General features: G+C 36.1%; 1 protein-coding gene across 42 annotated transcripts in view; it reads left to right on the top strand.

Moving 5' to 3' along the window:
* PTPRD (protein tyrosine phosphatase receptor type D) overlaps window positions 1–12,621 on the top strand; it is a 1,166,099-nt gene that overhangs the window by 368,400 nt on the left and 785,078 nt on the right. The window lies entirely within an intron of this gene.

Below are 12,621 nucleotides of genomic sequence, written 5' to 3'. Positions count from 1 at the left end.
GGGTGGGAGAGGTGGAATTAGTACTAGTATCCATTATGACAAGACCCTGATCAGTTGGTCCTTCTTAAAACTAAACTTCAGCATTTCTAATGTCACCATCTAAGACCCTCACTGTGATAGTAAAACTATAATTTTTGATTACTACTATAGTTTCCTTGCTGACTAAATATTTTCACACTTCATCATTCACAGAAAAGAAGGCAGAGACTCATTTTCCTTCTGTGCTCTCATAATTTCTCAACATACTCTTATTTCATTTGTTCCTGTGAATACTACTAGCTGTTTCTTGATGATCTCATTTTAAACTGACCTTTACCACCATGCTTCTTCCTAGTCCTACAGTGTGACTGTGCTGTGTATAGGATTGTGAACTTATAGACTTCTGTTTTCTGCACAATCAGAGAGACTGTGTTACAAGGAGAGCTCATTGTATCCCTTCCTGAAGCAGGGCTCCACATGAAGTCCTGTGGAGATAGATCTTTTACTTTACATTTGTTGTTATAATCTTTCTTCTTGACTGTAGCGGATGAAAACTTTCACACCTACCTACATTCTCTGAATATATGAAAGGGTACAGCAAATAACTTCTGCTTGGTTCACTGCCATTAAAACTGTGAAGCTGACTTGGCTGCTGTGTCTTCATGTCTTCTCTTCCCTATCTGAATCCTCAGTGTCTAAAGACAGCTCAACCAGTTCTGGTGTCCTCACAACTGGTGGCTTAACATAGCCAACAGTAACACAATTGTCCTAAGAACAGTCACTGTCATTTGAGTCAGCATTAGCCTGTACCTGAGCTCACTTTCAATTCTCTTCAGAGTAAACTCCTCACCACAATTTTCTGAAACCTCTACAGGAGAACTTACTGTTGCCAGAACCTCTCTCTTCTGATATGGAACATGATAGCCCTGAAGTTTCATCACTCAATTGACCAATACCACTCACAGTCACAGACGAAATGTGATCTAGTTCTTGAGAATCTTCCTTATATGGAGGTATTGTAATAATCGATGAGTCTGAACATCTCCCTTCCTCACATAATGAAGTAGGAGAGTCATACTTGTCATGCTGATCATACACTTCTAGTTTAAAAGAAGATAGAATACTGACAAATACAACCTAAGTATGGTGTTCTCATGTTAGGGTGTTTTATTAAGAAAATCTACAGACATCAGGGATAGCAAAGGAGCCTTCTTCTGAAGCTCTGAGTATGCACTCTTTAAAGTCATCTTCATCAAGAATTCTGTGGAAAATAGACAGGAAAAATGCTTGCAGAGTGGGCATTTGTCTTTGTTTTTTACCACTCCTGGACAAAACAGAACCAGAATGTGTGGAATCAGTGATCCAGGCAGCCAGCACTGTCAAATCTATTCAGACAGAGCTTTAGAAACAGGATATGTCTGCTTAAGAGTCATCAGATGTACTGTCTTTGGCTGGCATAGAGTTAAATTTCTTCATAGTAACTTGTATATTTTGGATTTTTGATGAAAACGGTGGTAATAATACTGGCAGCATTTACACAGTCTCAAGGTGCTTTCTGCTTCTCACACTACACCATTAGCGAGGAGGGTTCTGGTTCACAAGAAACTGAGAGGGACACAGCTGGAACAACTGACCCTAACTGACCACAGGAATATTCCATACCATATCACATCACATTTAGCAATAAAAACTGTGAGAAGAAGTGGGGAGCATTCTGAGTTATGACATTTGTATTCCCAAGTTGCACATGATGGAGCCCTGCTTTCCTGGAGATGGCTAAACACTTGCCTGCTGATACAAAGAAGGAAATTAACTCCTTGTTTTACTTTGCTTACAAGTGTAGCTTTTACTTTATCATTGAGCTGTCTTTATCTCAACACATGAGTTTTCACACTTTCACCCTTTGGTCTCATTATCCTACTGAGGGGAGTGAATAAGCAACTGTGTGGTACTTACTTGTTAGCCAGGGGAGCCTTTCACTAGAATCAGATTGCTCAAAACTCCATTCAGCGTGGCCTGGAACACTTCTAGGGATGGGACATTCACAACTTCTCTGGGCAACATCTTCCATTGTCTCACCACCCACCTAGTAAAGAATTTCATCTCAAAATTTAATCTAAATTTCCCCTCTTTCTCTTTTACCCTTCATCCTGTCACTACACTCCCTGATAAAAAGTCCCTCTCCAGATTTCTTGTAAGTCTCTTTTATGTACTGGAAGGTTTACTTTATTTTTAAGTAGAGGTACTCATTGATGGCACCACTTCTTTCAGGGGAATGTAGGAGACTGCAAGATCATGTATTCACAGAAGTTCTAAACCAGCCGCTCTCTTAACAATGCAGACATGCCGGAAATACAGCAACTGACACCTCCTGCCCCTCAAACCCTGGCATTCTTTCCATCCTTAGAAGCCAAGCTTTGACACGGGTGTTTGTTCTTTCTGACTTTTTCAGTTCTGTGTTGCTCTTTTCCCACTGATGCTCTATTTCCACTGTCCTCCATTTCTTACTCAAGGTTCAGCAGCTGTTTCCTTGCTTCAGATTCTCTGCAAAGCTCCTCAGGGGTACAGCACATGACCAACTAGCTGGTAGTGGATCTTCTGGGCTGTTCTCCTGTCAGTCAGAATTCTGTAGTTTCTATACTGCTTGAGCAGTATCACAGAGTAAGAATGCATCTCCACAGAACACGATGTACAGAAAGTGAAGACAAGCAACAGAGAGATATAGTAAGGCAGTTTTCTAAGTGAAACTTGTATCGTGCTGGCATATGTGAAGACTAGAAGCAGGACTTTTTCTGTCTTCCCCATTTTTAAGTGACTGTATCAGTTCAACAAGATTCTGATCAATATCTTGTGAGACACATTTCCAAAAGAAAACAATGTTTACACATTAAAAGTACAAGAAAAGTTAGTTCCATCCTTTTAGAAAACAAAACAAAAATAAATAAACAAACAAACCAAAGCAAATATTTAACCTAAAGAACCTAAAGTACCAGTCCTAAAATTCTTCTGGTCCTGTACTGTTCATATAACCTCTGCTGCTGCTTTATTGGGCCAACCGTGCTGGCTACTATTGGTGGACCACACATAGAGACTAGCCTAGGTGACCTCCAGGGATGCTTTCCACCCTAAATTAGTCAGTGGCTTTATAACTACAGCAGAAACGACCAGATGTCATTCCTACACCCATCCTCAGCCATGTCGTGCCTTTGAATATAGTCAGATCATCAACTGTGCTTAGCTATAAATCTATTTTAACCTTGATTTAGGCATCAAGCTTAAGCACAGACATTATGAGTCAGTGAAGTCATTATGACTGACCAAGATATTTACACTAAAGTCATTAAGCGACCTTTTGCAGCAAGTAGAGAAGCAGGTTGTAACTACATGCTTAATGTTGGGCAAAAAGTTTGCTGTACAGATATACAAAAAGTACACATGGACACACAGGCACAGACACACACACAGATGGACAAAAGCCATGAGCTTTTGCTCAGCAATGAGTGCGTCTAAAATGGTGTATTCTGTTTTGTGTGTAATCTTTCATGAAATGGCCCTTCTCACAAAGATCACTGCAATGTCAGAAAGCTGGGAAGACTTAACAGGAGAAGCAATTTTATCACACAAAGTGAAGCTGCTGAAGAAGATCAGTCTTTGAGGTATAATTTTTCACATGTTTTAAGCAGCCAAAGATACAATTACAGACTCGTAGTACAATTCATAAAAAAGATAGAGCAAAACCCACCTAAACATTAAAATACATATTTGGAAATGGGTGGGAGAGGTAAAGACTTTTGCACAATTAGAAAAGAACCTTAAAACAATGGCTAATCTAATATTCAAATTGAAATTTTGCACGTGCAACATTTTGACATACATACACCTGTATTAATGACACTTTTTTTTTAAGCAGTCATAGAAACCACATTCTCTCATCCCTTCAGGCAGCAAGAAGGTGCTATAGAAACGTACAAGTTTCCCTAATCCCTATTCTATTTGAAAATCTTCAACTTTCCTTTGGTAGAGACAACAGTTAGTATTACCGAACCCTGTAATTTCTCTTTTTTCCTAATGAATTTTTAAGAAGGGATTTAATACCTTTTGTGATATCAATAGTGCATTTGCTATTCAGCTTATAAAATTTCATCATTTTGTAGTTTGGACAGCCAGGTTTTAGGTAACAGACTTGATGTACTTAATAAATGATGCAATTATAAAAATAAGTTGTGCATTCAACCTCAATTTGACTTTCATAGTGAATAGTTTAAATTGTGAACATGGATAAATTAACAGAAACAAAATTATTTATCTAGGTTGCTTTTATGTAAGAAAGGGATTTCCGTCTTGCAGGAATTTATAGTTTATCCTCCAATGAAGTCAACAAAATGTCCAACGTGTGAGTCTCAGTTATATATGTCATATTAATCCTTGGATAGAATGATTTAGAATTATTTTTCTGATAAAATGAAGACTTGATAAAAGATACAGATCGCAAACATGCTTTTATTTAAATGAAAACCTCGATAATATAAAGACCATCTGGAAACATGTGTGCTAGGCCAAAGAATATTTTTCTTTTCAAGTATAGCTGCATACAGAATAATACCTCTCCCTTCTAAAAGTTTCTTTTGACTAGAGGACAATGTTAGTCAAATTTATTATGGAATCTTTTAGTGTACTGTATTAAAAAAAGTTTTGTAGTAATTGTAGAAATTTATGAAAATTTTATGAAATTCCATAAAACTTTAAGGAGGTCATAAAGTGTTGATAGCTTATGGTAAAAATAACAAAATAAATAAATAAAAATAACCTTTAACATACGGAGATTTCTGTGAAAGATATGAAATTAAAATGGGAATTAGTAAAATCCAATTTGCACAATTTGAATTTGAACAGAATCAACAAAACTAAAACAAGTCCAAAAATACATCACAAAATTTTTTAAAATGAATGTGCCATTTTCAATAGTTAATCTGAAATGTTAGTGTCTCTTTAGTCTAAAGTCTTCGTGTCACTTAAGATTTTAGGGTTCTTTTAAATATTGGATTATTTTCATAATCTTCTGACAGTTACAATCCTTCTGTGCAAAAAAATTCCTTTCATTTAAATTTCTTGTTTCTAGTCTGAGTGCAAAGAACTATATGAATGAAGCATTTAGGACATTATTATTCTTTTAGGAAGTTTGTTTTCAGTCCCCTTTTGGATAATTTTTCACCTCTGTTGCTTGGTCTTTTAACAATCTTTCTGATCCAATATTAATGCAAATTGCATTGTCATGTTTTGTGAATTTTCTGCACTTAGATATAGCCTAGATTCACAGGTATTTATTTTTATTTTAATTTTTTTTTAAATCACTAATGCATTTGTAGCTAACCTATGGCTTCATCCATGGAAATTTGCCTTTTGTATCACTGATGTATGCATTGTGCTGATAAGCATTATGGTTCATTTTCCTCTTGGGTAAGCACAGTTAAAAAAAAGGCAGGGGGTGGGGGGTGGGGGGTGGGGGAAGAGGGAAAGAAATAGAGAAACTCTCAGACTAATAATTACCTTAGCCTGAGACAAGGATGGCAAAACACCCTTGATTGCTTTCTAACCTTCAGTAATGTGTAATAAAATATGGCTGCTTCAGGACAAAAAATGTGTGATAGCTTCTGTCATTTTAATGTTATTTCACTGAAATCCTCAAAACTGCATTTCATTCAGCATTATCTGTTGTGACAATGTTTTAATTAAAGGGTAAATCTTGGCCTAATTATGAATGCTTTTCTGACATCAAAAGGACTGTCCCTAGTATTCTCAGTGTCATCATTTCATATTACGTTTTAATTTGTTAGTTCATCAGTGTGAACTGAGTGTCCTAATATGTAAAGTATCATTTGTCATGATTCAGTGATCTAACAAGACTTGTTGAAAGGTGAACTGATTAGTAAAAATAAAGAAGATTTCAACCTTATGGAACATATTATAAATTTTGTATGCAAGAGTACTTTTATCACATAGGACATGAACAACTGTTCTGATATGTTTGCAGTATCACATAAGATTTTATCTGTTTCATGGTCTGAAAAGAAAAACATATACCCAAACACTTAATTCCTTGCTAGAGAGATTTTAATTCAGCTAGAGTGGTTGGTGATGTACAGCATTTTCTGATTTTATTATATATGGATTATGAAGATCTAAGGTAGATGTGGCCAGATAAGTGGATAAACTCAAAAATTTTGTATATCTCAAACTGCTCCAAGGAATGTCTAGCGATATATCTACAAATTCAAACAGTTTCTGCCTATAGTATCCTATAATTCCTTTATCTAGACCTAAGAAAGACAAGTTAATCAACCAAACTGGAGAAACATATGGAAACATGGCTGATTAAAACTGAGATTTGAATATAGTTACATTTCTTTTAACATAATTTACTTTTAAGAAAAGTGAGTCCAATTGTTTTCTTATCTTGCTAAAAAATTCATGTAGATCTCTCTAAAAATTGATTGGATATTGATTGGAATCAATATCTCTTCTATTTGTCTTTCATTTTTATTTGCATCGTCCACAAATGTAAAGTTGGCTTTGTTTGCTTTAAGATTTACAAGTAAACAGGTTTACAATAAAACTGTGTTTTAAAAGCACTATGTTCACATTGGTGTTAGGGTTTGGACCAGGCTTTTGAAGAGAATCTTCTGCTTCCACTGACTAGGCTTTGGTTCCCTTTGTGTCTTAGATCTGCAAAGTAGATGCCTTCTGCACAAAACTGAAGTGGAAATTTTGCTTCAGGAGTGCACACAGTATGATACAACTGTTAGTGGGCATTCAATGCTGAGTGACAGAGAGGAGCTAATTTCAGTTAAAAGCCTTGAATCATGTATAGTTTGGATGCTGGGTGCTAGCGCAGACTGGGGACTACCTCAGTGTTTTATCACGTCTTTTAATGTTCCTGTGTTGTACCAGTTTTCAGTAATTGAATTTGAATTTTTAATGCTGAAATCTGAATCCAGAATATCTGAATACTTCTTTAGTTGCTCTGTATATTTGTGTGGAGACCTAAGCAGTGCAATTCACAAACACCACATTAAGAAACTGCCTGTAGCTGAGCTAAAAGTAATGATAAGGACAAACATATCTTTACACTGGATTTTCTCTAATGTTTCAATGTTTTTCCAACTGATGTAGATGTGTGTCTTCTTCAGTTCTTTGCTTTGATCTCTCTTTGAAAAATTTCTGAGACCTTTCTCCTAGTTAAGGTCATTTCTTTATACAAACAGATTACATTCCATCCCACTCCAGCTATATCTAGGTAGACAATATTTACTCATGGTATGATAAAGGTGTCCCTATTCTCTGTTTCTTCTTATGGAACTCGTAAGTAAATCTGGTTTGTTTTCAGCAGGAGGGAAAAAGATCTTGACTACTGTGGACTTGACTACTGTCTTCCTTACACAAACTGTTCCATTTTGCACAGAATTAAACAACAACAGAAAACAAAACACAAAAAAATAAAGCAAAACAAAACCCCAAACCCAACAAAACAAAACAAAACAAAAATTCTATATCATCAAAGAAGAAAGGTGGAGTGGTAGCAATTCCCTGGCCTACTGCTTATTTCAATGGATAGAAATCCTGATTTTCAGGATCTCTCTGCAACAGTGTGTTATACAGGACACCTGACTCATTCCTAAGCTACCTGAACTTTTTCTGAGCAATTCTACCTTCTCACAGGGTCTAATTTTTTTGATACAGGTTGCAGTATAAAAATCAGAATACAATCAGAACATAATTGAAAACCCTGTTGAAAGGCTCATCTTGTTAAATAACTAAATAAAAGCACCTCCTGGGTGAAAAGTGGTAGCTGTTAAACGGTAAACAGCAATACTGCACAAGAGCTCAGGACGGTGAAAAAAAGCATCATATCTAATTGAAGCTGGAGGAGAATTGTTAGTAGATGGAATGCAATTATGCAAACTGGAAAGTATCCAAAATACTAAGGTTAACATACATGTCTTTTGCTTTTTGATGTTGGGGGAGAGGGAAAATGATTGTCATTTTGCTACATTAAAGTTTAAATCTTGAAAATTTAAACAGTAATGTGCAAATCATTAGAATTCCACTTATTTGTTTCAAAACAAAAGAAGATCCTCTCTGGAAGAAAGTCCACTAAATTGTAGGGTCAAAATAAAGCTAACAGAGCCGGAAGCACTATTAATTTACCTTTCAGCGCAGTCATCCTTCTGTGTTCTGCGTAAGTTGTAAACCCAAAGTCAGTGTGCTGGCTTGGAAAAACAATATCTCTTAAAGAGTGGTTTTACATAATGATGTAACATGAAAAGCAAACATTGGTTAGAAGATTATCCTCTCCTTGCAACATGAGGATATTGCACGGCACAGGTACAAGGGCGTATTTTGGAAGCTTTTTCGTTCCCTTGTTATTTATCCATTTCACCATTTATATGTTTGCTGGATCAAGTTTTTTGGTCAGTTCTTTATTATTCTGTATTGTTCTGTATTGTTCTTCAAGTAAAAAAGTTTCTTAACAGTTTTTTTTTTTTAATTCATTATTATAAAGAATTATCTTTATTTCATCTGCAAGGGATTCCTCTCTGTCCTTTGCATATACTGTATCAAACAATACAAACTTCCTGTCTCACTGATACTAATGATATGTCAAGATTCACTCCTGTTGAGAAAAGGTATCCCTTGAAAGTTATCATGCTTCAATCTACAATTCTGCAGGAAGGAAAGCATTTGCAGCCAAAGCATGGGGAAGAAAATTCCATTTCCTTTAGATGACTGAGACTGCCACCTCTGAGATACTTCCTCAGAAGGAAATAATGCTAAAACTAGAAGGAGAACCGTGCAGCAGGAAAAGCTTTTTAATGTTCTGTACATTGCCAAACTAGTTGATAATTCCTGTCAACTTATTTGGGGAAAAAGGTAGTTGTAAATAAGCCACCTAAGAAATAATGCAATTATGAGAAAGGCCCATACTTTTGGCATACATTTGTTATGATACCTGTAGAAATATTACTCCTAAATTATTCTTTGTTCCTTGGCTGGCACAGAAAACATTTTCTCTGGTAAAAATTAAGAAGAAATCAATGACAAATATTACCTTTCTATCCATATAGTGGTATAGTGGTGTGACACATTAATGTCAGTATTGCAGGATGATAATATGGTAAAATTACCACTTTATCATACACAGGTGCAATTCAGCTGCCAGAATTAATACAGACCACTTACATAGATTCTGAGCCCCTACCCCTAGCAGAGATTCTGATACTCTTTTATGAACTAATATGAATCAATCTGTGAATAATTCTGACAATGTTGTCATTACAAAATGTACTGATTTTGGTTGGAGTAGAGTTAATTTTATTCACAGTGGCTAATATGGGGCTGGGTTTTTAATTTGTGCTGACCACGGGGTTGATAATACAGAGATGTTTTTGTTCTTGCTGAGCAGGGCTTGCACAGAGCCATGGCTTCTTTGGCTTTTCTTATTGCCATGCTGGAGAGGCAGCTGGGGGTGCATGGGAGGTCGGGAGGGGACACAGCTGGGACAAGTGACTCAAACTGACTAAAAGGATGTTCTAGACCATAAGGCACCATGCTCAGTATATAAGTGGGAAGAAGAAGGAGGAAGAGGGGACATTTAGAGTGATGGTGTTTGTCTTCCCAAGTTACTGCTAAATGTGATGGGGCCTTGCTCTCCTGGAGATGACTGAACACCTGCCTGCCCGTGGGAAGCAATGAATTAATTTAATTCCTTGTTTTTGCTTTGCTTGCATGCATAGTTTTTGCTTTCCCTATTAAACTGTCTTTATCTCAACCCATGAGTTTTCTTCCTTTTACCCTCCTGATTCTCTCCCTGATCCCCTTGGTAGGAGGGTGAGTGAGCTGTGTGGTGCCTGGTTGCTGGCTGGGGTTAAACCACAACAGTCGTTTTTTGGCACCCAATGTCAGGCTCGATGAGTTCAAGATACCAACAGATCTGATTGGGATGTACTAAATTTAACTTATAGATGTTAGTGCTGTTTAGCTAACTAACACATTAATGTGACTACTGTTTTTGGCAGTAGCAGATTCCTGGAGTGATTTTGAAAGAATGTTAAGAAACATTTTTAGAAGTATGATATAATGTGTATACGATGAAGGTATTATTAGGTCATTTATTAGGTCATTATTAGTAAAATTATTAAGAATAACACTGTATCATATGTATAAGAGCAGAACAGGAGTCAAGTATAGCATGATCATGCAGATTCACTGTTGCTTAAATTTTCTGCTTCCTTATGGTTAAAGACCTCTTCACAAACTTCAAGAAAAGTAAATAACCTCAGTGATTTGGGCCCAATCTGCAACTCCAGTGGGCTTACTCACCTCTGTACTGTCACATTTGAGGAACATGTGTCCAAATTTCTGCTGAAATAGCAGAACACGAGTAAATTTATAGAAATTTCTACAAAAATATTAATAACCATCTATGGGCTTGAAAAAATGTAAAAAATGTTCAGTCTTGCTGAAGTAGAAGACAAGGAATTAAAGTCAAGACTATCAGAAAGCAAAGATATTGAATGCAACTTATGTTTCATGCTTAGTAGACTAGCAGTCATACAAATTTTGTCTAAATGGATCTCATAGGTACATTTTTGTGCCTATAAACTTAATCCAGAGTATTGCAAACACTTCTCATTAGTTTTCTCTTTTAGAAGAGTTAGTATTTTATCCAACCTTCTTATTCTGACATGAAATTGAAGATGTAGTGCCTTTGACTGAATGTTAAATATTTGTGTTAGATAATAGGTAGTTAAGCAGGAAGAGAAAGAGTATGCTTCCTCTGTGCTTCCAAAGATCTATTAATAGATAAAAACTATCATTTAATGGTAACATATAAAGAGGATTTTGGAGATTAATATGCTGCAACTGGAAGTGATTAATTTCATGATGAATTCTTGCATTCTACATAGAGCAAGACAGTATTTAAGAAATCAAATTCTGTTCTTCTGTGTACTGTGTTATACAAGTAAAGTCACTTTACATAGATCTGAAATTAACTGTGATACAATGAGACTCTGGAAGCTATCCCAAAAAAGCATTTTGTATGTATTTTCCTTTTCTTTTCCTCTTTTGTGAATTAATAATATGTTTATGGGCCCATGTCTTGAAGAATGCTTTTCTATTTCTATTATGTAGGTGTTTATTATAAGTTGTGCCTTTTATCTGTTGATACCACTTACTTCTTCCCCTGTAGTATGATTTTGGTACAAAAATATCTCTTTAGTTTACTGTCCCCATTCTGAACCCTTTAGCTCTTCCCATGTGTCTGGTTACCTATAACAGACAGGCTGTTGCAAAGAATTAGATATTCCCTAGTTAACTGGCCTTTGCAAAGAAGGTTCTTGAAGAAAACCAACAAACAGAACTACTGCACATTTTCTTAGCTTGAAATTCCTAATAAACAAATATGAGGCAAATATTCATAGATTAAAGATCAAATACTTCAAGTCTTTTGACAGTAATTGAGTGTATTTTCAAGAGAGGTTCAATTTGGACAGAGAGTAATTTTTTTTCTTTCCATTTCATCACTGTCTGTCTCAAATAGTAAATATTTCATACTACTGACTGACACTTCACAGTTGGTACAAGTAAGTGTACAACAGTCAGAACTCATTTAAAGACCTCCAGCTGCAATTTTATTAATAAATACCATTCCATAAATAAAGTTAATATTTACTCACTGGCTTTATATCCATGGAAGCAATATTCACACGCACATCATCAGAACTGCAATAGCTGAGACTATAAGTCTCCCATCTGTCCTAGTCCCAAAAGAAGGATCAGGTGCTCTTGATTAAGATACCTCCATAATAAGTCTCAGAATAGCTGTTGATGTCATTAACATCTGTCTAGTCATTGGAACACCTCTTTAATTTTGAACTCTGAGCTGAGGCTTGCAGACTGTGCTTTCGAAGGAATTAGCATGCTTGGAAATGCATCTGAACAGCTAACCTACACAGGTGCTTTTAGAAATCACATTGATGAGAGTTAGATGACTAAGTGTTTTGGCAAATCTGCACCTATCTTCATCATACCAAAATGCCTTTCAAAAGTCTTGGGGCTTAGGCATCTTTACTAACTTAATCAAGAAAATACACAAAACAAACCCAGGAAAAACCATGCTTGAGTACAACAATATAGTGTCTGGAAGAGTTTTTGCCTTTTCTATATGAAATATATTGTGTACTTACAATGAACAAACAGCAAACCTTGAAGTTCAGAGCACAACAAGTTTGTTATTCAAAGTAAATATTTTTCTTCCCACAAAACTCTGATCATACAAAATACTGAAAGTTCTCTGAAGAATAAAGTTGCTATGTCCTTTTTTTTCTGTTTTCAGACATCATGAAAGTAGGAGTAAGAAGTAGCTCATTCACAGTCTAATGCTTGATCAGATGAAATGGGTGGTAAGATTCTTTTCTGTTCAGGTGTTAAGTGGGTGGACATCCCAACATAGCCTTCATTCACAACATATGAAATTCAGTGACATTGTTTTCAATTGATGCCACGGCTCGGTGGGGTAGAGGGATGGGACAGGGCACTGCAGAAAGGGTCAGGACACAGTTGAGGGTGGTGAAGCAATGCCAA

Source organism: Chiroxiphia lanceolata, chromosome Z (genome assembly GCF_009829145.1).
Source record: "Chiroxiphia lanceolata isolate bChiLan1 chromosome Z, bChiLan1.pri, whole genome shotgun sequence".
Lineage (NCBI taxonomy): Eukaryota > Metazoa > Chordata > Aves > Passeriformes > Pipridae > Chiroxiphia > Chiroxiphia lanceolata.
This window is presented reverse-complemented; position numbering and strand designations above follow the sequence as displayed.